Consider the following 20,817-nt stretch of genomic DNA (forward strand, 5'->3'; position numbering starts at 1 on the left):
GAGGTTCCAACTCATGCAACCTGGTGATTTAGGGGCAAAAGTGGAAAGGGAAATCAGATGACAAGATCCCTAATGCTATCCATGCCCCTTCTTGCTCACCATGCTGCCTTCCAAATATACAGGGACTGGTGCCTTCTGAATAGACCAACATGATTTTACCACCAGGCTTTCAGAATAGCTTGCCTTTGGAATCATTTTTTTTTCCTGACATCTCTTTCTCATACCTGGATTCCTGGAAGATCAAGGGGAAACATGAGTGGAATGAAGATTTGGAATGTGACCATGGAAAAAAGCAAAGGAGGTCCCAGTGATTTCCTGACCTTAGCTTCATTTTATGGGATTTGGGATTTTTCTCTGCCCCCAGGGACCCTCAGCCACTCTGAGAATCACAGTCTGGCAGCTGAGCAGAAGGGTTCTTTAGATCCCAACTAATCCAATGCCCTTCTTTTCAGAGCATGTCTCTGAGACACCACAAAGAGTGTCACCTTGTGATAGGAGCAGAGCTGACTCTAGAACCCAGTTCTCCTGAATATTCTAAGCTTGCCACGAAGGCTGATTACTCTGGAGCACAGAAGAATTGGAGGACAAGTATGCCCAGAGTCAGAGCAAGTGAATAGCAGGGACAGCCCCTGGTATGAGGAGCTAGGTTTGGAGTTGGGTACTTATAAAAAGAGGCCTCTCTCTTCTGTTATTCCTTCACCCTGGGCTCTGCTGGGTGGGCCTTCCCTCTCCTTTCCTGACCAGATTCTCGAGGTCACTACTTTGGTTTTTGGCCACCTTTAATCAATCCATGACCACATTCTCTTTCTTTCTACCCTGAAATTTAGAAAGGAAAAACTACCTTTCCTCACTGCCTGTCTGAAGCAGTTTCCTGGAAGAGTTGGTTTCTGGAACTGTCCAGTGTTTTTCTACTTTTCCCTTGTCCCACCCTCTCCTCTTTCTTACCTTCTTGCTGGTCTCCCTTCTTTCACCCCTTTTCCTTTCCTTCCTCCTGCCTCTCCCTTGAACTAAGCCTGGCTGTTGTCTTTCCACCTTCTTTTCAGAACTTCTCTTTTTCTCCTCCTCAATCCTTCCTTTCTCATTCCTTAATTTTTCTCCCTAAACACATCCTTCCTTCTCCATTTTCTACTTCTCTTCCTTTCCTCACTTCTCCCTGCTCAGTCCCCAAAGTGTTTTCAAAGGAACTCCTTCTTCTTCATCTTCCTCTTCCCCTTGCATCCTCTTCAGTACATTTTTCTCTTATCTCTCTCCACCAACTTCTTTCTCTTCCTCCTAACTCTTACTTCTCTCCCTTTGTGTACTGTAGGGAATGTTAGGTAACCTAATGAAAGACAGTACCTTGGGACACAGAGGCCCCAAGTCCAAATAGAAGCTCTGATCTGTATTACCGGTGTGATCCTGAGCAAATCACTGAAGTTTTCTTGACTTCTGCTCCATTTTCTTGCAAAGGAGAAAGTTGGACCAGTTTGACACTGAGGGCCCTTCCACCTTAAAGTGGATCATCTGAGAATCTACTCCTACCCTTTCCTCTTCATATTTTTTTCTTTTTTCTCCTTGGCCCCTCCATTTTCTTCCCCCTCTTCTAGTCTCCTCCTTTGCCTTCCTCCTTAACTCGCCTCTCTGTCATCACAATTAGTGGCAACAAATCCCACAAACCATGGCAACAATGATGTCATCCTTGGACACACTGTCCTACCTTAGGAGTCATAGAACCTCTGTTCAAATGATGGCTCTGCCACTCCATGGCTTTGTGACTGAGGGCAGATGTATCCCTTAGCCCTTCTGGCTCAGTTTCCTCATCTGAAAAATGAAAATGGGGAATCTTCAGGTTAATAGGATTTGAGCTTAAATAAAATTTAGTAGCCCTATCTAGGCCAGCCCTCAAATGTTAGAGATTTTAGAGAAAAGACCTCAGATTTCATCCTTCAGGCTTGGCTAATAATCATATTAGTTTTATCTGTTCTGACAGATGATCATTGGAGATGGACTTATATCCTTTGTCCAAAGTCTCAAAGCATGCTTGTGTCAGAGGCTAACTTTTTTAATAGAAAATTTTTTCCATGACTACATGATTCATGTTTTTTTCTGTCCTCTCCACCCCTCTCATAGCCAATGCAAATTTCCACTGAGTTTTTCATGGATCCTTGATCAAAGTCCATTTCTCTATTTTGGATAGTTTCACTGGGGTAGTTGTTTAGAGTCTACATCCCAAGTCATATCCAGATTAACCCATGCATTTAGGCAGTTGTTTTTCTTCTGTGTTTCTACTCCCATAGTTCTTCCTCTGAATGTGAATAGTGTTCTTTTTCATAGGTTCCTCAGAATTGTCCAGGATCATTGCATTACTGTTAGTAGAGAAGTTCATTACATTCCATTTTTACCACAGTGTATAGGTCTCTGGGTATAATGTTCTCCTGGTTCTGCTCCTTTTACTCTGCATCAGTTCCTGGAGGTCATTCCAATTCACATGGAATTCCTCCATTTCATTATTCCTTTGAGCATAATAGTATTCTATCAGCAGCAAATACCACAATTTGTTCAATCATTCTGCAATTGAAGGTAATATCCTCATTTTCCTTTTTTTTGCCACTACAAAAAAATGTGGCTATAAATATTTTTGTATATGTCTTTTTCCTTTCAAGTATAAACCCAGCAGTGGTATGGCTGGATCAAAGGGCAGACAGTCTTTTAAAGCCCTTTGGGCATAGTTACAAATTGCCATCCCATCCAGAATGGTTGGATCAATTCACAACTCTACCAGCAATGCATTAATGTCCCAATTTTGCCACATCTCCTCCAACATTCATTACTTTTCTTTACTGTCATATTAGCCAATCTTCAAGGTGTGAAGTGGTATCAGAGTTGTTTTGGTTTGCATTTCTCTAAATAAAAACGATTTAGAATACTTTTTAAAGTGTTTATTGATAGCTTTGATTTCTTTGCCTGAAAATTATCTATTGATGTCCCTTGCCCATTTATCAATTGGGGAATGGCTTGATTTCTTGTACAATTGATTTAGCTCCTTGTATATTTGAGTAATTACACCTTTGTCAGAGGTTTTTGTTATGAAGTTTTTTTCCCCAATTTGTTGATTCCCATCTCATTTTGTTTGCATTGGTTTAGTTTGTACATAAACTTTTTAATTTAATGTAATCAAAATTACTTTTTTTTACATTTTGTAATTCTTTCTAACTCTTGTTTGGTTTTAAAATCTTTCCTTTCTCACAGATCTTAAGATCATACTATTCTGTGCTCACCTAATTTACTTATAGTATCCTTCTTTATATTCAAGTCATTCACCCATTATGAATTTATCTTGGTATGGGGTGTGAGAGGTTGATCTAGTCCCAGTCTCTCCCATATTGTTTTCCAATTTTCCCAGCAGTTTTTTTTCAATTAGTTGGTTTTTGTCCCAAAAGCTGAGTTCTTTGTGTTTATCATAGACTGTCTTTCTAATGTCACTTCCCCCAAGTCTATTCCGCTGATCCTCCCTTCTGTCTGCTCACCAGTACCATATTGTTTTGATGACTACTGCTTTATAGTACAGTTTAAGATCTGGTACTGCTAGGCCACCATCCTTCATATTTTTTTTTCATTATTTCTGTTGATAGTCTTGGTCTTTTGTTCTTCCAAATGAACTTTGTTATAACTTTTTTCTAATTCAGTAAAACGTTTTTTGGTAGTTTGATAGGTATAGCACTAAATAAGTAAATTAATTTGAGTAGGATGGTCATTTTTATTAGGTTAGCTTGTCCTACCCATGATCAATCAATGTTTTTTCAATTGTTTAGATCTAGTTTTAATTGTGTGGAAAGGGTTTAGTAGTTGTGTTCAAATAATTCCTGGTTTGTCTTCTCAGATGGATTTCTAAGTACTTTATTTTGTCTAGGGTTATTTTAAATGGAATTTCTCTCTCTAACTTTTGCTGCTGTGATGTGTTGGGAATATATAAAAATGCTTATAATTTATGTGTGTTTATTTTGTATCATGCAACATTGCTAAAGTTGTTGATTATTTCCACTAACTTTTTAGTTGATTCTTTGGGATTTTTTAAGTAGACTCCTCACTGCCTATTTTAATACCTTCAATTTCTTTTTCTTTCTTAATTTCTACTGCTAGTGTTTCTAGAACAATGTTAAATAATAGAGGTGACATTGGGCATCCTTGTTTCACGTCCAATCTTCCTGGGAATTCTTCTAATTTATCCCCATTGCAGATGATGTTTGTTGATGGTTTTAGATGTATACCATTTATTATTTTTAGGAAAGATCCTTCTATTCCAATACTTTCTAGTGTTTTCAATAGGAATGGGTGTTGTTTTTGTCAAAGGCTTTTTCAGCATCTATTGAGATAATCGTGTGATTTTTGTTTGTTTGCTTGTTGATATGGTCAATTATATGGATGGTTTTCCTGATATTGAAACATCCTTGCATTCCTGGTATAAATCCCACCTAATTATGATGGATAACCCTCATAATCACTTGCTGGAGTCTTTTTGCTAGTATTCTATTTAAGATTTTTGCATCTATGTTCATTAAGGGGACTGATCAGTAGTTTTCTTTCTCTGTATTTGATCTACCTAGCTTTGAAATCAGTACAATATTTGTGACAAAAAAGGAATTTGGTAAAACTCCTTCTTTGCTTATTATGTCAAATAGTTTGCATAGTATTGGGATTAGTTGTTCTTTGAAGGTTTGATAGAATTCAGTTGTGAATCTGTCTGGTCCTGGGGATTTTTTCTTAGGGAGTTCTTTGATGGTTTGTTCCATTTCTTTTTCTGATATCGGATTATTTAAGTATTCTATTTCTTCTGCTGTTAATCTAGGCAATATATATTTTTGTAAATATTCATCTATATCACTAAGATTGCTATATTTATTGCCATATAATTGGGCAAAATAGTTTTTTTTTTAAAAAACCCTTACCTTCCATCTTGGAGTCAATACTGCGTATTGGTTCCAAGGCAGAAGAGTGGTAAGAGTAGGCAATGGAGGTCAAGTGACTTGCCCAGGGTCACACAGCTAGGAAGTGTCTGAGGCCAGATTGGAACCTAGGACCTCCCATCTCTAGGCCTTGCTCTCAGTCCATTGAGTTACCCAGCTAACCCTGGCAAAATACTTTTTAATGATTGCCTTGATTTCTTCCTCATTAGAGGTGAGGTCTCCCTTTTCATTTGATAGTGTTAATTTGCTTTTCTTCTTTCTTTTTTTATTAGATTGACTAGTACTTTGTCAATTTTATTTGTTTTATCAAAGTACCAGATTCTGATCTTATTTATTAATTCAATAATTCTTTTACTTATGTTTTTTATTAATTTTTATTTTAATTTTATTATCTTTAATTTAGTTTTCATCTGGGGATTTTTAATTTGTTTACTTTCTAGTTTTTTGATGTGCATGCCCAATTCATTGATCTTTGCCCTCCCTAATTTGTTAATATATGCATTCAAGGGTATAAATTTCCCCCTCTGTACTGCTTTGACTCCATCCCACATATTTTGGTAGGATATCTCATTATTTTCATTCTCTTCTATGAATTATTGTTTCTATGATTTTTTCTTTAACTGATTTTTGGAGAATCATATTATTTAATTTCCAATTAATTTTTTATTTGCCTATCCATGTACCTTGACTAATTATTATTATTATTATTGTATTATGATCTGAAAAGGTTGCATTTATTATTTCTGCTTTTTTGCATGTTTGCTATGTTTCTCTGCCCTATTACATGATATGTCTTTGTAAATATATCATGTGCCTCTAAAAAGGTATATTCCTTTTGGTTAATATTTTCTTCTTAAATCTGTTAACTAATTTTTCTAGGATTTCATAAACCACTCTTACTTCTTTCTCATTTATTTTTGGTTTAATTTATCTAGATCTGATAGGCAAAAGTTCAAGTCTCCCACAATTATAGTTTTACTATCTATATCCTCCTTGAGCTCTGCCAGTTTCTCCTTTAGAAATTTGGATGTTATACCATTTGGTGCATACATCTTGAGTACTGATATTTCTTCATTGTCTATACTGCCTTTTATCAGGATGTAATTACCTTCCCTATCTCTTTTAACTGGATGTATTTTTACTTTGGCTTTGATAGATATCATGATTTGGACTCCTGCCTTCTTTTTCTCAGTTGATGCCCAATAGATTTTGCTCCATCCTCTTACCCTTACCCTGTGTGTGTCTATGTGCCTCATGTATGTTTTCTGTAGACAACATATATTAGGATTTTGGTTTCTAATACACTGTGCTATTTGCTTTTGTTTTATGGAGGAGCCCATCCTATTCACATTCAGAGTCATAATTTTCAACTGTGTATTCCCAGACATTTTGATTTCCTCTCCTTGTCTGCCCTTTCTTCTTTCACTATTTCCTTCTACATCAGTGTTTTGTTGTTAATCAGTCCCCCTAATCCCCTCCCTTATTTTACTTCCCTTTATCTCCCCTCCCATTTTATTGCCCCCTTATTTTTCTTTAGGGCATTTTAAGCTACTCCCCACACTCTTCCTCCCCAGTATTGCTTCTGTCCCCACCAGTCCATATGTTACCCTTCTCCTTCTCTACAGGGCATGAATCAGTTCTCTGCTAGAATGGATCTGATTGTTCCTCCCTCTTTGAGTTAATTATATTTCCTGCCTCCAACCTCTTTACTCTTCCAGTGTATTGGTCTTCTCCCCTGCTCCCACCATGTGCTTCTTTTTGGAATATAAATTTACTCCATTTTGACTCTTTAACCATTTCTCTTAATATTATCCTCTCTCTTTTTTTACCTCTAGTTTTATATATATATATATATATATATATATATATATATATATATATATATACAATTTGTCCTATACAAGTTTGTCACTGTTCCTTCTAAGTATATTTCTTCTAGCTACTCTGACGATAATACCAATTTTAAGAGTTAACAATATCATCTTTTCTGATAGGGATACAAATTATTTGAACTTATTGGGTCCCTTAAAAAGGGTTTTTGCTTTTTGTTATTGTTTTTGTTTTTTTCCCCACCTCTCTTAATTACCTTTTGGTGATTCTCTTGAGTTTTATATTTGGATATCAAATTTTCTGTTTAAGTCCAGTCTTTTCTTTATGAATGCTTGGAAATCTTCAATTTTTTTAATGACCATACATTCCCTAGCAAGAATATAGTCAGTTTTGCTGGATAGTTGATTTTTGGTTGTATACCCAGTTCCCTTGCTTTCCAGAATATTATATTCCATGCCTTCAGGTCCTTCAATGTAGATGCAGCCAGATCTTGTGTTATCCTGACTGTGGTTCCCTGGTATCTAAATGACTTCTTAGCAGCTTGTAATGTTTTTTCCTTGGTCTGGTAGTTTTTGAATTTGGCTATAATATTCCTGGAAGTTATCAGTTGTGGATTAAATGTAGGAGGTGATCTGTGGATTCTTTCAAATTCCACTTTTCCCTCTTGTTCAAGTATGTTGGGGCAGTTTTCTTGGATAATTTCCTCTAGGATGATGTCCAGGCGTTTCTTTTGTCATGATGTTCTGAGATCTGTTTCATATTTTCCTCAAATTTTTCATTCTTTTGATTTTGTTTTATAGATTCTTGCTGCCTTGTGAAGTAATTTGCTTTCTAGTTGTTGATTTCTAATTTTTAAAGACTGGATTTCATCCCTGGATTTTTCGTCATTCTTCTCTTTCTGGTCTGATTTTCTTTGTAGGTCATCTTTCACTTTCTTTCCCTCGTTTTCAAGTTGGTCAGTTTTGACTTTCAAGACACTATTTTCTTGTTTTTGTACATGAATTTTCTTTTTCCCAGTTGTCTTCAGCCTTTATTAATTGTTTTTTGAATTGTATTTTATGTTCTTCCAAAATCTGTGTCCAATTTGCTGGAGTTTCTGTTTTTTTTTTTGTTGTTGTTGTTGGAGTTCCTTGATCTTCTTCTGTTTCATTTGTTCTTATTCACTTCCTGGAAAGAAGCTGTCAATTGTAATTTCTTTTTTTCTTTTTCTGTTATTTACTCACATTTTTCCTTCTTTCCCTCCTGTAATTGGCTGTAATATTGCTTTTTTAATTATTTGCTGATTATTTGGATTTGGGTTATTTTGACCTGATTGGGCATTTTCTCTGCTCTGCTGGTTGATTAGGTTAAGAAGATGGTTTTAATGAGCTCTGATGTAAGGTCTTTCACAGCTGGCAACAGAAGTTTGTTCCTACTTCCTCTTAAGTCTATGGGGAAGGGGTGTTGGAGTTTCCCTGCCCTCTGAAGATTTCTTATCTGTCTTATTAATGGGATTAATCCATGGTGGGGTTGACCTGTAGAGCTTGATGTGCACTTAGAATAAAACCTCAAGAGAATGGGGAGGGTCAAGATGGAGCTTTTTCACTGTGTCTAGGTTTCCCTCTCTTCATTCCTCCTCTAGCCACCTCCCTGCCCTCTGTGTTTAACACCCTGACCCTGGCTCAGCAGTACCAGCATGGCCCTCTCTCCAGACTAGTGCATTTGCCCACCCAGATAATCCACAAGCCTCTGGAGATTCAGCATAGCACTTGGGAGAGGGGTCTGGGGATTCCCCTTCTTTCTTACCCTCAAACCCAATAGTTCAAGAATTCAGGCCTTTTTCCTGGGGTACCTCTTGAGCTGAATCTAGCCTGAGGATCCCTCAGCTCTTTCCTTTTGTTAGATTTTGTTTTCTTTCCCCTTGATGCCCTTTGTTTTTTTTCTCAGTATGGAAAAGTATAGAGATCTGGTTTTGCTCTGTCTGAGCTGCCATTTCTCCGAATCCAGAGACCAACTTTTGAATCTCAATTTTGCCTTGATTGCAAGACTGTCTCTTTTCCCAGCATCTTAGTCTGCCTAGGCTTACTTTTGCAAATGAAGAACCTGAAGACTGTAGAGAAGTTCCAACTTACTAAATCTGTTGATTTAGGGGGAAATGGAGAAGGGAAACCAGATACCATGAATGCTAATCCTATTACAGCTCATATTAGCTCACCAGGCTTCCTTCCAAATATACAGGGACTTGTGCCTTCTGAATAGTCCAACATGATTTTACCACCAGATTTTCAGTGGAGCTTGCCTTTGGAGTTGTTTTTTTTCCCTAACTCATCCCACACTCATACCGGGATTCCTTGAAGATCAAGGGGAAAAATGGGTGAGATGAATATTAGGAATGTAACCATGGATAAAGCTAAGGAGGTCTCTGTGACTTCCTGTCCTTGGCTTCATATTCTGAGCATTCTCTCTGTTCTCTCAGGGATCCTCAGCCACTTTCAGAATCACAGTCTAGCAGCAGAGGTGAAGAGTTCTTTAGATAGCAACTAGTCCAATTTCCTACTTTTCAGGGCCTGTCACTGATCAATCACAAAGAGGGTCACCCAGTGACAGTTAGGAGCAGAGCTGACCCTAGAACCCAGGTATCCTGAATATTCTAAGCTGGCCAGAGAGGCTACTTTCTGTGGAGCACAGAAGAGTGAGAGGTCAAGGATGCACAAAGTCAGAGGAAATGAAGGGCAGGGGCTGCCCCTAGTATGAGTTGCTGGGTTTGGATTTGGGTGCTTAAATAAAATGCCTAACTCTTCTGTCATTCGTTCACCCTGGGCTCTGCTGGATGACACCTACCTCTCCTTCCCAGGCCAGTCACTCCAGGTTACTACTTCTGTTTGTGGCCACCTCTAATCCATGGCCATATGTCAGTGTCCTGCAAAGGTCTAGTTTGAGAGCTGTCCAACCTCTGTCTACTGTGCACTTGCCACACCCGCTTCTCTTTCTTACCTTCTTGCTGGTGTCTCTTCTGTCATCTCTTACCTTCTCTTCTTTCCTCCTTCCTCTCCCTTGAACTCAGCCTGGCTTTTGTCTCTCCACCTTCTTTTCAGAACTTCTTTTTCCGCCCTCCTCAATCCTTCCTTTCTTGTTCCGTTACTTTTATCCCTAAACACATCCTTCCTCCATCAGTTTCCTCAACCCTTTCTTTCCTCACTTCTCCATGCTCATCCCCCAAGGTCTTTGCAAACACCTCTTTCCTCTTCCTTCTCCTCTTCCCCTTGCATCCACTTCAGTACATTTTCTTCTTAACTCCCTCCACTACTTTCTCTTCCACCCACCTCTTACTCCTCTCCCTTTTGTGTCCTGTAGGGAATGTTAGGTAACCTAATGAAAGACAATGCCTTGGGAGAGAAGCCCCCAGTCCAAATAAAAACTCTATCCTTTATTACCTGTGAGATCCTGAACAAGTTACTGAACTTTTCTGGGCTTCTGTTCCATTTTCTGTCAAAGGAGAGGGTTGGACCAGTTTGACACTGAGGGCCTTTCCACCTCAAAATGGATCATCTAAGCATCTACCTCTCTGTTTTCCTATTAATATTTTTTCTTATTTCTCCTAGGCCCCTCCACTTTCTTCCCCCCTTCCTAGTCTCCTCCTTTGCCTTCCTCTTTTGTTCTCCTCTCTGTCATCACAATTAGTGGCAACATTCCACAAACCATGGCAACAGTGATGTCATCCTTGCCACACTGTGCTGCTTTAGGAGACATATAACCTGTGTTCAAATGATGGCTCTGCCAATCCATTGCTGTGTGACCACAGGGCAGATGTAAACCTTAGCCCTTCAGGCTCTCAGTTTCCTCACCTGAAAAATGAAAATGAGAAAGCTTCAGGTTGATAGGATTTGAGCTTAAATAAAATTTAGGAGTCTCATTTAGGCCAGCCCTCAAATTTTGGGGACATTAGTGACCAGACCTCAGATTTCATCCCTCAGGCTAGGCTATTATCATATCCGTTTTTTTTTTCTATTCTGATAGAAGACGTTGAAAGAGGACTTAAGTCCCAGTTCCAAAGTCTCAAATCTGCCTTGTGTCAGAGGCAAACATTTGAATCCCAAACTTGTCTTTATTGCAAGACAGTCTCTTTTCCCAGCATCTTATTACGCCTATGTCTACCTTTGCAAATGAAGTACCTGAAGTGTGTTGAGAAGTTCCAACTTACTGAACCTAGTGATTTAGGGGAAAAGGCAAAAGTGAAATGAGATGTCATGAGCCCTAATCCTATCCCTGCTCTTCCTAGCTCACCATGCTGCCTTCCAAATATACAAGGACTTGTGCTTTCTAAATAGTCCAACATGATTTTACCACCAGGCTTTCAGAAGAGCTTGTCTTCTCAATGTGTTTTTTCCTAACTGATCCCACATGCATAGCTGTCTTCCTTGATGATGAAGGGGGGAAATAGGTGGGATGAAGATTAGGAATGTGACCATGGAAAAAGAAAAGCAGGTCCCTGTGACTTCCTGACCTTGTCTTCATTTTCTGGGCATTCTCTATATTCCCTCAGGGATTCTCACCCACTCTGAGAATCACAGTCTGGGCTCTGAGGTGAAGGGTTCTTTAGATCTCAAATAGTCCAGTGCCCAGCTTTGAAGGCCATATCACTGATACACCACAAAGAGTGCCACCCAGTGAGAGTTAGGATCACAGCTGACCCTAGAACCCAGGTCTCCTGAATATTCTAAGCTTGTCAGGGAGGCTGCTTACTGTGGAGCACAGAAGAGTGGGAGAACAAGAATTAGCAGTCAGAGCAAGTGAAGGGCAGGGGCAGACCCTGGTATGAGGAGCTCGGTTTGGAGTTGGTTGCTTATATAAACAGGCCTAACTCTTCTGTTATTCCTTCACCCTGGGCTCTACAGGGTGGGCATTCCCTCTCCTTCCCAGGCCAATTACTCCAGGTTACTACTTCTGTTTTTGGCCACCTCTAATCAATCCATGGTCACATTCTCTTTCCTTATACCCTGAGATTTACACTGCCTTTGTGTGTAGCTCTGTCCTGTAAGGGTTGGGTTCTGGAGCTCTTTAGCCTTTGTCTACTGTGCCCTTCTCCCACCATCTCTTCTTTCTTACCTTGTTACTGGTCTCTGTTCTTTCACCCCCTGTCCTTTCCTTCCTGGTTCCTCTCCCTGGAACTCATCCTGGCTTTTGTCTTTCCCCCTTCTTTTCAGAACTTCTCTTTTCCCCCTCCTCAGTCCTTCCTTTCTCATTCCTTCATATTTTTCCCTAAACACATCCTTCCTCCTCCAATTTCCTCTTTCCTTCCTTTCCTCACTTCTCCATGCTCAGCACCCAAGGTCTTTGCTAAGGATCTCCTTTCTCTTCCTCCTCCTCTTCCCCTTGCATCCTCTTCAGCACACTTTCCCCTTAACTTCCTCTACCAACTTCTTTTTCTATACCCCACCCTTTATTCCTCTCCCTTTCTGACCTGTAGGAAATATTAGGTTCAGTAATGATAGACAGTGCCTTAGGAGACAGAGGGCCTGAGACCAGTCTCAGCTCTGATCAGTATTACCTATGTTATGCTGAGCAAGTCACTGAACTCTTCTGGGATTCAGCTCCATTTTCTGTCGATGGAGAGAGTTGGATTAGTTTGACAGTTAGGGCCCTTCTACCACAAAGTGTATCATCTGAGAATCTACTCCTCACCTTTCCTCTTCATATTTTTTCTTATTTCTTCTTGGCCCCTCCACTTTCTTCCCCCCTTCCCAATTTCCTCCGTTACTCCCCTCTTTATTCCTCTCCTCCCTAACTCCCTTCTCTGTCAACAAAATTAGTGGCAACATTCCACAAACTTTGGCAACAGTGAAGTCATCCTTGGTCACACTGTGCTACCTTAGGAGTCATAGAACGTGTGTGTGTTCAAATGATGTCTCTGCCACTGCATGGCTATGCAACCACTGGGCAGATGTAGACCTTAGTCCTTCTGGCTTTCCATTTTCTCATCTGTAAAGTGAAAATGAGGAATCTACAAGTTGAAAGAATTTGAGGTTAAATAAAATTTAGTAGACTCATCTAGGCCAGCCTTCAAATTTTCAGGACGTTAAAGAGCAGTTCCCAGATTTCATCCTTCAGTCTAGGCTGACTATCATATCTGTTCTTTCTGTTCTGACAAAGGATCTTGGGAGGACTTAAGTCCCAGGTCCAAAGCCTCAAAGCCAGCTCTTTTCAGAGCCAAACATTTGAATCCCAGTCTTGTCTCGATTGCAAGACTCTTTTCCCAGCATCTTATTATGCCTATGCCTACCTTTGCAAAGGAAGTACCTGAAGCCTGGAGAGAAGTTCCAAGTTACTGAACCTGGTGATTTAGGGAAAAAAGCGAAAGTGAAATGAGATGTCATGAGCCCTAATACTATCCCTGCTCTTTCTACCTCACCTTGTTGCCTCCCAAATATACAAGGACTTTTCCTTTCTTAATAGTCCAACATGATTTTACCACTAGGCTTACTGAAGAGCTTGCCTTCTCAATGTGTTTTTTCACCAACTCATCCCATTCTTATACCAGGCTTCATTGAAGATCACAGGGGAAAAAGGGTGGTATAAAGATTAGGAATGTGACCATGGAGAAAGCAAAGGAGGTCCCAGCGATTTCATGACCTTGGCTTCATTTTCTGGCCATTTTCTCAGTGACACCAGGGACCCTCAGCCACTCTGAGAATCACAATCTGGCAGCTGAGCTGAATGGTTATTTAGATCCCAACTAGTCCAATGCCATCCTTTTTAGGGCATGTCTCTGAACTATCATAAAGTGTGTCACCTAGTGATGGTTAGAATCAGAGATAACCCTAGATGCCTGGTCTCCTGAGTATTCTAAAATGTCCAGGGTGGCTGTTTACTCTGGATCACAGAAGAGTGGGAGGAAAAGGATGCCCAGACTCAGTGGAAGTGAAGAGCAGGTGCAGCCCCTGGTAGGAGGAACTGGGTTTGGAGTTGGGTGCTTATATAAACAGATCTAACTCTTCTGTTATTCCTTCACCCTTGGCCCTGCTGAGTGGGCCTTCCCTCTCCTTCCCTGACCAGATTCTCCAGGTCACTGTTTCTGCTTTTGGTCACCTCTAATCCATGGCCACATCCTCTTTCCTTCTACCCTGAAATTTAGAAAAGAAAAACTACCTCACTTCACTGACTTGGTCTGTGGCAGTGTCCTGTAAGGGTTCATTTCTGGAGCTGCACACTCTTTGTATACTTTGCCCTCGTCCCAACCTCTCCTTTTTCTTACCTTCTTGCTGGTCTCCCTTCTTTCACTCCCTGTCCTATCCTTACTCCTTCATTTCCCTGGAATTCAGCCTGGCTTTTGTCTCTCCCCTTTCTTTTCAGAACTTCTCTTTTTCCCCTCCTCAATCCTTCCTTTTTTGTTCCTTAATTTTTCTCCCTAAACACATCCTTTCTCCATTTTCCTCTTACCTTCCTTTCCTCACTTCTCCATGCTCAGCCCCCAAGGTCATTCCAAACCATCTCCTTCCTCTTCCTTCTCTTCTTCCTCTTGAATCCTCTTCAGTACACTTTCCTCTTAAATATCTCCACCAACTTCTTTTTCTTCTCTCCACCCATTATTCCTCTCCCTTTCTGACCTGTAGAGAATGTTAGGTTGGGTAATGAAAGACAATGTGTTGGGAGACAGAGATCTCAAGACTAAATCTCAGCTCTGATCTGTATTACCTGTGTGGTCCTGAGCAATTCTTTGAACTTTCCTGGGCTTCTGTTCCATTTTCTGTCAAAGGAGAGGGTTGGACCAGTTTGACACTAAGTGCCCTTCCACCTCAAAGTGGATCACCTTAGAATCTACTCCTCCCCTTTCCTCTTCATATTTTTTTCTTATTTCACCTTGGCCACTCCACTTTCTTCCCCCCTTACCACTCTCCTCCTTTCCTCTCCTCTCAGTCATCACAATTAGTGGCAACATTCCGCAAACCTTGGCAATAGTGATGTCATCCTTGGCCACAATTTGCTCCTTTAGGTATAATAGAACCTGTGTTCAAATGATGGCTCTACTTCTCCATGGCTGTGTGACCCAGGGTAGATGGAGACCTTAGCCCTTCTGGCTCTCAGTTTCCTCACCTATAAAATGAAATTGATGACTCTACAAGTTGATAGGATTTGAACTTCAATAAAATTTAGTTGACTTATCTAGGCCAGCCTTCAAATTTTGGGGACTTTAGTGATCAGACCTCAGATTTCATCCCTCAGTTTAGGCTGATTTCCATATCAAGTTTTTCTCTTTTGACAGAGGATCTTTGGTGAAGGAGTTAAGTCCCTTTGTCCAAAGTGTCAAAGCCAGCTTGTGTCAGAGGCCAACTTTTGAATCCCAATCTTGTCTTGATTGCAAGACTGTCCCTTTTCTCAGCATCTTTGACTGTCTATGCCTACCTTTGCAAATCAAGTACCTGAAGCATGTAGAGAAGTTCCAACTTACTGAACTTGATGATTTAGTGGCAACAGTGGAAAGGGAAACCAGATGCCATGAGCCCTAATCGTATCTCTGCTCTTTCTAGTTAACCATGCTGCCTCCCAAATATACAAGAACTTGTGCTTTCTGAAGAGTCCAACATGATTTATCCACCTGCCTTTCAGAAGATCTTGTCTTCTCAATGTGTTGTTTCCTAACTGATCCCACTCTCATAGCTGGCTTCCTTAAACATCAAGGGGAAAAATAGCTGGGATGAAGATTAGGAATATGACCATGGAAAAAGGAAAGGAGTTCCCTGTGACTTCCTTTTCTGGGCATTCTCTCTGTGCCCACAGAGACCCTCAGTCACTCTGAGAATCACAGTCTAGCAAGGGAAGTGAAGAGTTCTTTCGATCCGAACTAGTCCAATGCCCTCCTTTCCAGGGCCTGTCACTGAGCCACCACTAAGAATGTCACCCAGTGACAGTTAGGAGCAGAGCTGACCCTAGAAGTCAGTTCTCTTGAATATTCTAAGGTGGCCAGAGAGGCTGCTTACTCTGGAGCATTGAAGAGTGGGAGGATAAATATGCCCAGACTCAGAGCACGTGAAGGACAGGGGCAGCCCCAGGTATGAGCAGCTGGGTTTGGAGTTGGGTGCTTATGAAAACAGGCCTAACTCTTCTGTTATTCCTTCACCCTGGGCTCTGCTGGGTGAGACTTCCCTCTCCTTCCCAGGCCAGATTCTTCAGCTCATTACTTCTGTTCTTGGCCACCTCTAATCATTCCATGGCCACATCCTCTTTCCTTCGACCCTGAGATTTTGAAGAGAAAAACAACCTCTCCATACTGCCTTTCTTTGTGGAGGTGTCCTGCAAGAGTTGGGTTCTGGAGCTGTTAAGCCTTCGTCTACTGTGCCCTTGTCCAACCCTCTCCTCTTTCTTACTTTTTCTGGTCTCCCTTCTTTCACCCCCTGTCCTTTCCTTCCTCTTCCCTCTCCCTGGAACTCAGCCTGGCTTTTGCAGTTCCCCTTCTTTTCAGAACTCTAGACAGTGCCTTGGGAGACAAAGGCCTGGAGACCAAATCTCAGCTCAGATCTGTATTACCTGTGTGATCCTGAGAAAGTCACTGAACTTTCCTGGGCTTCTGCTCCATTTTCTGTCAAAGGAGAAGGTTGGACCAATTTGACACTGAGGGGCCTTCCACCTCAAAGTGGATCCTCTAAGAATCTACTCCTCCCCTTTCCTCTTCATATTTTTTCTTATTTTTCCTTGGCCCCTCCACTTTCTGGCTCCTCTCCTACTCTCCTCCTTTGCTCTCCTCTCTGTCATCACACTTAGTAGCAACATTCCAAAAACCTTGGCAATAGTAATGTCATCCTTGGCCACACTCTGCTGCCTTAAGAGTAGTAGAACCTGTGTTCAAATGATGTCTCTGCCACTCCATGGCTTTGTGACCTAGGGCAGTTAGAACCTTTGCCCTTCTGGCTCTCAGTTTCCTCATCCGTAAAATGAAAGTGAGGAATCTTCAGGTTGATAGAATTTGAGCTTAAATAAAATTTAGGAGTCTCACCTACGCCAGCCGTCACATTTTAGGGATGTTAGTGAGCAGTCCTCAGATTTCATCCCTTAGGCTACGCTGATTATCATATCATTTTTTTTCTGTTGTGACAGAAGATCTTCAGAGAAGGACTTAAGTCCTGTGTCCAAAATCTCAAAGCCAGCCTGTGTCAGAGGCCATCTTTTTAATCCCAATCTTGTCTTGATTGCCAGACTCTCTCTTATCCCAGTATCTTAGTCTGCCTATGCCTACCTTTGCCAAGGAAGAACCTGAAGCCTGTAGAGAAGTTCCAAGTTACTGAACCTGGTGATTTAGGGGCAAAAGGGGGAAGTGAAACCAGATTCCATGAGCCCTAATCCTATCCATGCTTTTTCTTGCTCACCATGCTGCCTTCTAAATATATAGGAACATGTCTTTTCTGAACAATCCTACTTGATTTTACCACCAGGCTTTCAGAAGAGCTTCCTTTGGAAGTTATTTTTTACCCATCTCATCCCATTTTCATACCTGGCTGCATTGAATATCAAGGGGAAAATTGAGTGGTATGAAGATTAGGAATGTGACCACAGAAAAAGCCAAGGAGGTCCCCGTGATTTCCAGACCTTGGTTTCATTTTCTCAACATTTTCTATGTGCCTGAAGGGACCCTCAGCCAATCTGAGAATCACAGTCTGGCAGCTGAGCTGAAGGGTTCTTTAGATTCCAACTAGTCCAATGCCCTCCTTTTCAGGCCCTGTCACTGAGCCACCATAAAGAGTGTCTCACAGTGACAGTTAGGAGCAAAACTGACCCTAGAACTCAAGTCTCCTGAGTATTCTAAGTTAACCAGGGAGGCTGCTTACTCTGCACCCCACAAGAGTGGGAGTACAAGGATACCCAGAGTCAGAACAAGTAAATGGTAGGTGTAGCCCCTGGTGTGAGGAGCTGGGTTTGGATTTGGATACTTATAAAAAAAGGCCTAACTCTTCTTTTATTCCTTTACCCTGGGCTATACCGGGTGAGCCGTCCCTCTCCATCCCTGGCCAGATTCTTCAGTTCACTACTTTTATTTTTGGTCACCTCTAATCCATGGCCATATCCTCTTTCCTTCTACCTTGAAATTTAGAAAGTAAAAACTACCTCTCCTCTCTGCCTTTGGCTGTGATAGTGTCCTTTAACTTTTGGGTTCTGTAGCTGTACAGCCTTTGTCTACTGTGCCCTTGACCCATCCTCTCCTCTTTGTTACCTCATTATTAATTTTTGGGCATCGTTCTCCAATTGCGAGTTTCTGTCTTTCAACCTGTTAATTTCCTTTTGAGCTATTTCCCACTTTTCTTGCCAAATCTCTTCCATCTTTCTCATGATCTCAGATTTGAACTCTTCAATTTTGACCAATTTTCATTTTTTTTGGAAGGTTTGGATGTGTTTACTTGCTGCTCTTGCTCTAAGAAACAGTAAATTTGAATAATTCGGAGAAGGGTGAGAAGACTTATCTAAACCGATAGAGTAAAGTAAGTAGAACTAGGGAAACAATATACACTATGAGTACAATGATATCAATGAAGAAATCAAAGAAGAAAAAAAGGAAATTGACCTCTTTGTACTCTGATGATTATGCCTAACCTCAGAGGAAAAGATAATATGAATTTTTGCCTTATTTTGCCAAGGAGGTAGACTATGGGTAAGAAATACTGCATTTCATGTCAGACTTAGCTGATGTGTTAGCTGGTTTGCTGAACATTTTTTTCTTTTCATTTTTTTGTTATTCTAAATGGATGACTCACTGGGTCATAGAGGGAAGAGGACTATATTTTGAAAAGAAGGTGATTTTAAATAATTTATATTTTAAAAAAGAGTAAGGTTAGAATGGTAAATGAGAGCTAGGTTGTAGACTTTACATTTTAGGCCAAGGAGTATTTATTTTGTTCTTTTAGAAAAAGAAAATTTTTCTTTGAGGATTTTGTTTCTAAGGGGAAATTTGATATTCCTATCTGTTATCTAGTCAAAGCAATTAGGCTATAAAAAATAAAATTTCAGGATGAAAACCAGATGTTTCATTCTTTTAAAAAATTCTGCCACCATCAGTAGTAATATGAAGTTTGAATTTTTACCAAACCTGATATCACCCCCTCAAATAGTTTATTATTTCTGAAAACAACTAGTAAATAAACATTTACTGATTTACTGAACACATGAAGATACATGGACAAGTGGGACAACTGTTCTGAGCATACAGGTAGAGCTCTTCAGTTAGAAGAGGTCTTGTCTATTTACACGTGACTTTAAAGTACTTCTTTTTGGACCTTCCTTATCAAAATCATGTACTCATCTTCCCTTTTCCTCTAGTACTTTACTCTCCTGACATTTCTGTGTGATAGGCTCTCAGAGCCACCCTTCAAGGCCCTACTATTATGTTTATATTTAACCTGATAAGAGTTTACATCTGTCAGTAGAGGCAAGCAACCAACTTTGATGGCTCTGGGATGTTGCTGAGGAGGAAGATATTCCAGTAAGTATTCAGAAGAAAAAAGAATGAAAGTCTAAAGAAATAGTAATGGTTTGAATGTATTTGTGGCAGCACTATATATACTTACTCTGGATACCTCAGATCCAAAGTTAAATCTATTGAAATGCTTTTGCTTAGGAAACTTTGGCTTGTTTCCCTATCTTGATGTAATCTAAATTATGTAGGGAAATATACAATGTGTGTACTTGGAGTACATTATGTGGACAGATTTTTGAAAAGTGTATGATGTACCTTCTGTTTCTTCATGTGTAAGAGGCAAACCCTGAATAATATTATATTTCACACTTACCTATTTCAGTCTGACATGTTTTACATGAAGACATGAATGTTTATAAAATAGTTTCTCTGTCACTCTTTATCTTAACAACTTAGTTGGAGAAATACTCTGAGATTGCCTTTGTGGAAATCATATAAAAATAGATCAAAATGCATTTGAACTTCTTTTAATCTTTCCCCCCAGTAATACCTGTTCTTTCTTTCTTTTTTTAACTTTGGAATGGGTTTTCACTAATATTGGCAAACTTGATGTAATTGATTAAAAAAGCAACTATTAAAGTATCTGTTAAGTTAGATATTATAAGACAAATACAAAATCTTAGCAGTTCTTGTCCTTAAAGAGCCTACATTCCATCAGGGAATGTGATATGTCCATAGATAAGAATATACAGATAGTGCAATTTGAAGGGAATATGGTGGTAACAACTGGGAAAGAATTCAGAAAGGCCCCAGGTGAGAGGTAACCTCTGGGGAAGTAAGCTCGTGAATTCAAGAGGTAGAGATGAGTAGGAAGACCATTTCAAAATGAGTGAACTCTCAGAGACAAGAGATAGAATACTGTTATGTAAGGTTCCTTGGGCTAATTCTGAAGGTTTAAGTTCTTTCACCTAGTCCCCAACATAGTCTCTGAATGAATAGTTAAGTGACATCTCAGTGGATTTGAATTACAACCAGTTCTATTTTGAATTAAAAGCAAGAATAGGGAGTACAAAAGTTGCTAAAATCTCTTGGGTATTTCCAGATGAGGGACATGATCCTTTAAGATCATATATTTTCTTTTTCAACATGAACCTTTTCCATGCCCATATAACCAGTACTGTGTGAAGGTAAGAAGATAAGTCTTTGGTATCAGTAAATTATTGTATGAGATAATATACCCATTTACTCCACTCTCTTTTTCTCCCAACCACCAATTTGATTTTCTAGTCATTGCAAACATTCTTACTACACTGCTATTAAAAGAATCCAGAAGGTGCAAAACAGAGAACTTGCCAATGATTTCTCCAAGGAGTCCTAATATATATATATATATATATATATATATATATATATATATATATATATATATATATATATGTATGTATGTATGTTTATGTTGGCAAAAATCCCCCCCAATTATTGTTTCTCTATAATTGAAACAAAATAATTTTATAGATTCAAACTGAATAATACACGTGCACATTCAGACACACACACACCAGCAAACCATAAGCAAAAAGACTGAAAAATGCATTAAATGAGGATGGTCTGGTAGGAAAACATCAGTTTGGGAATCAGAAAACCTGGTTTCCAATCTTCATATGGCCA

The sequence above is a fragment of the Gracilinanus agilis genome, chromosome X (assembly GCF_016433145.1).
Source record: "Gracilinanus agilis isolate LMUSP501 chromosome X, AgileGrace, whole genome shotgun sequence".
In the NCBI taxonomy this organism is placed as follows: domain Eukaryota; kingdom Metazoa; phylum Chordata; class Mammalia; order Didelphimorphia; family Didelphidae; genus Gracilinanus; species Gracilinanus agilis.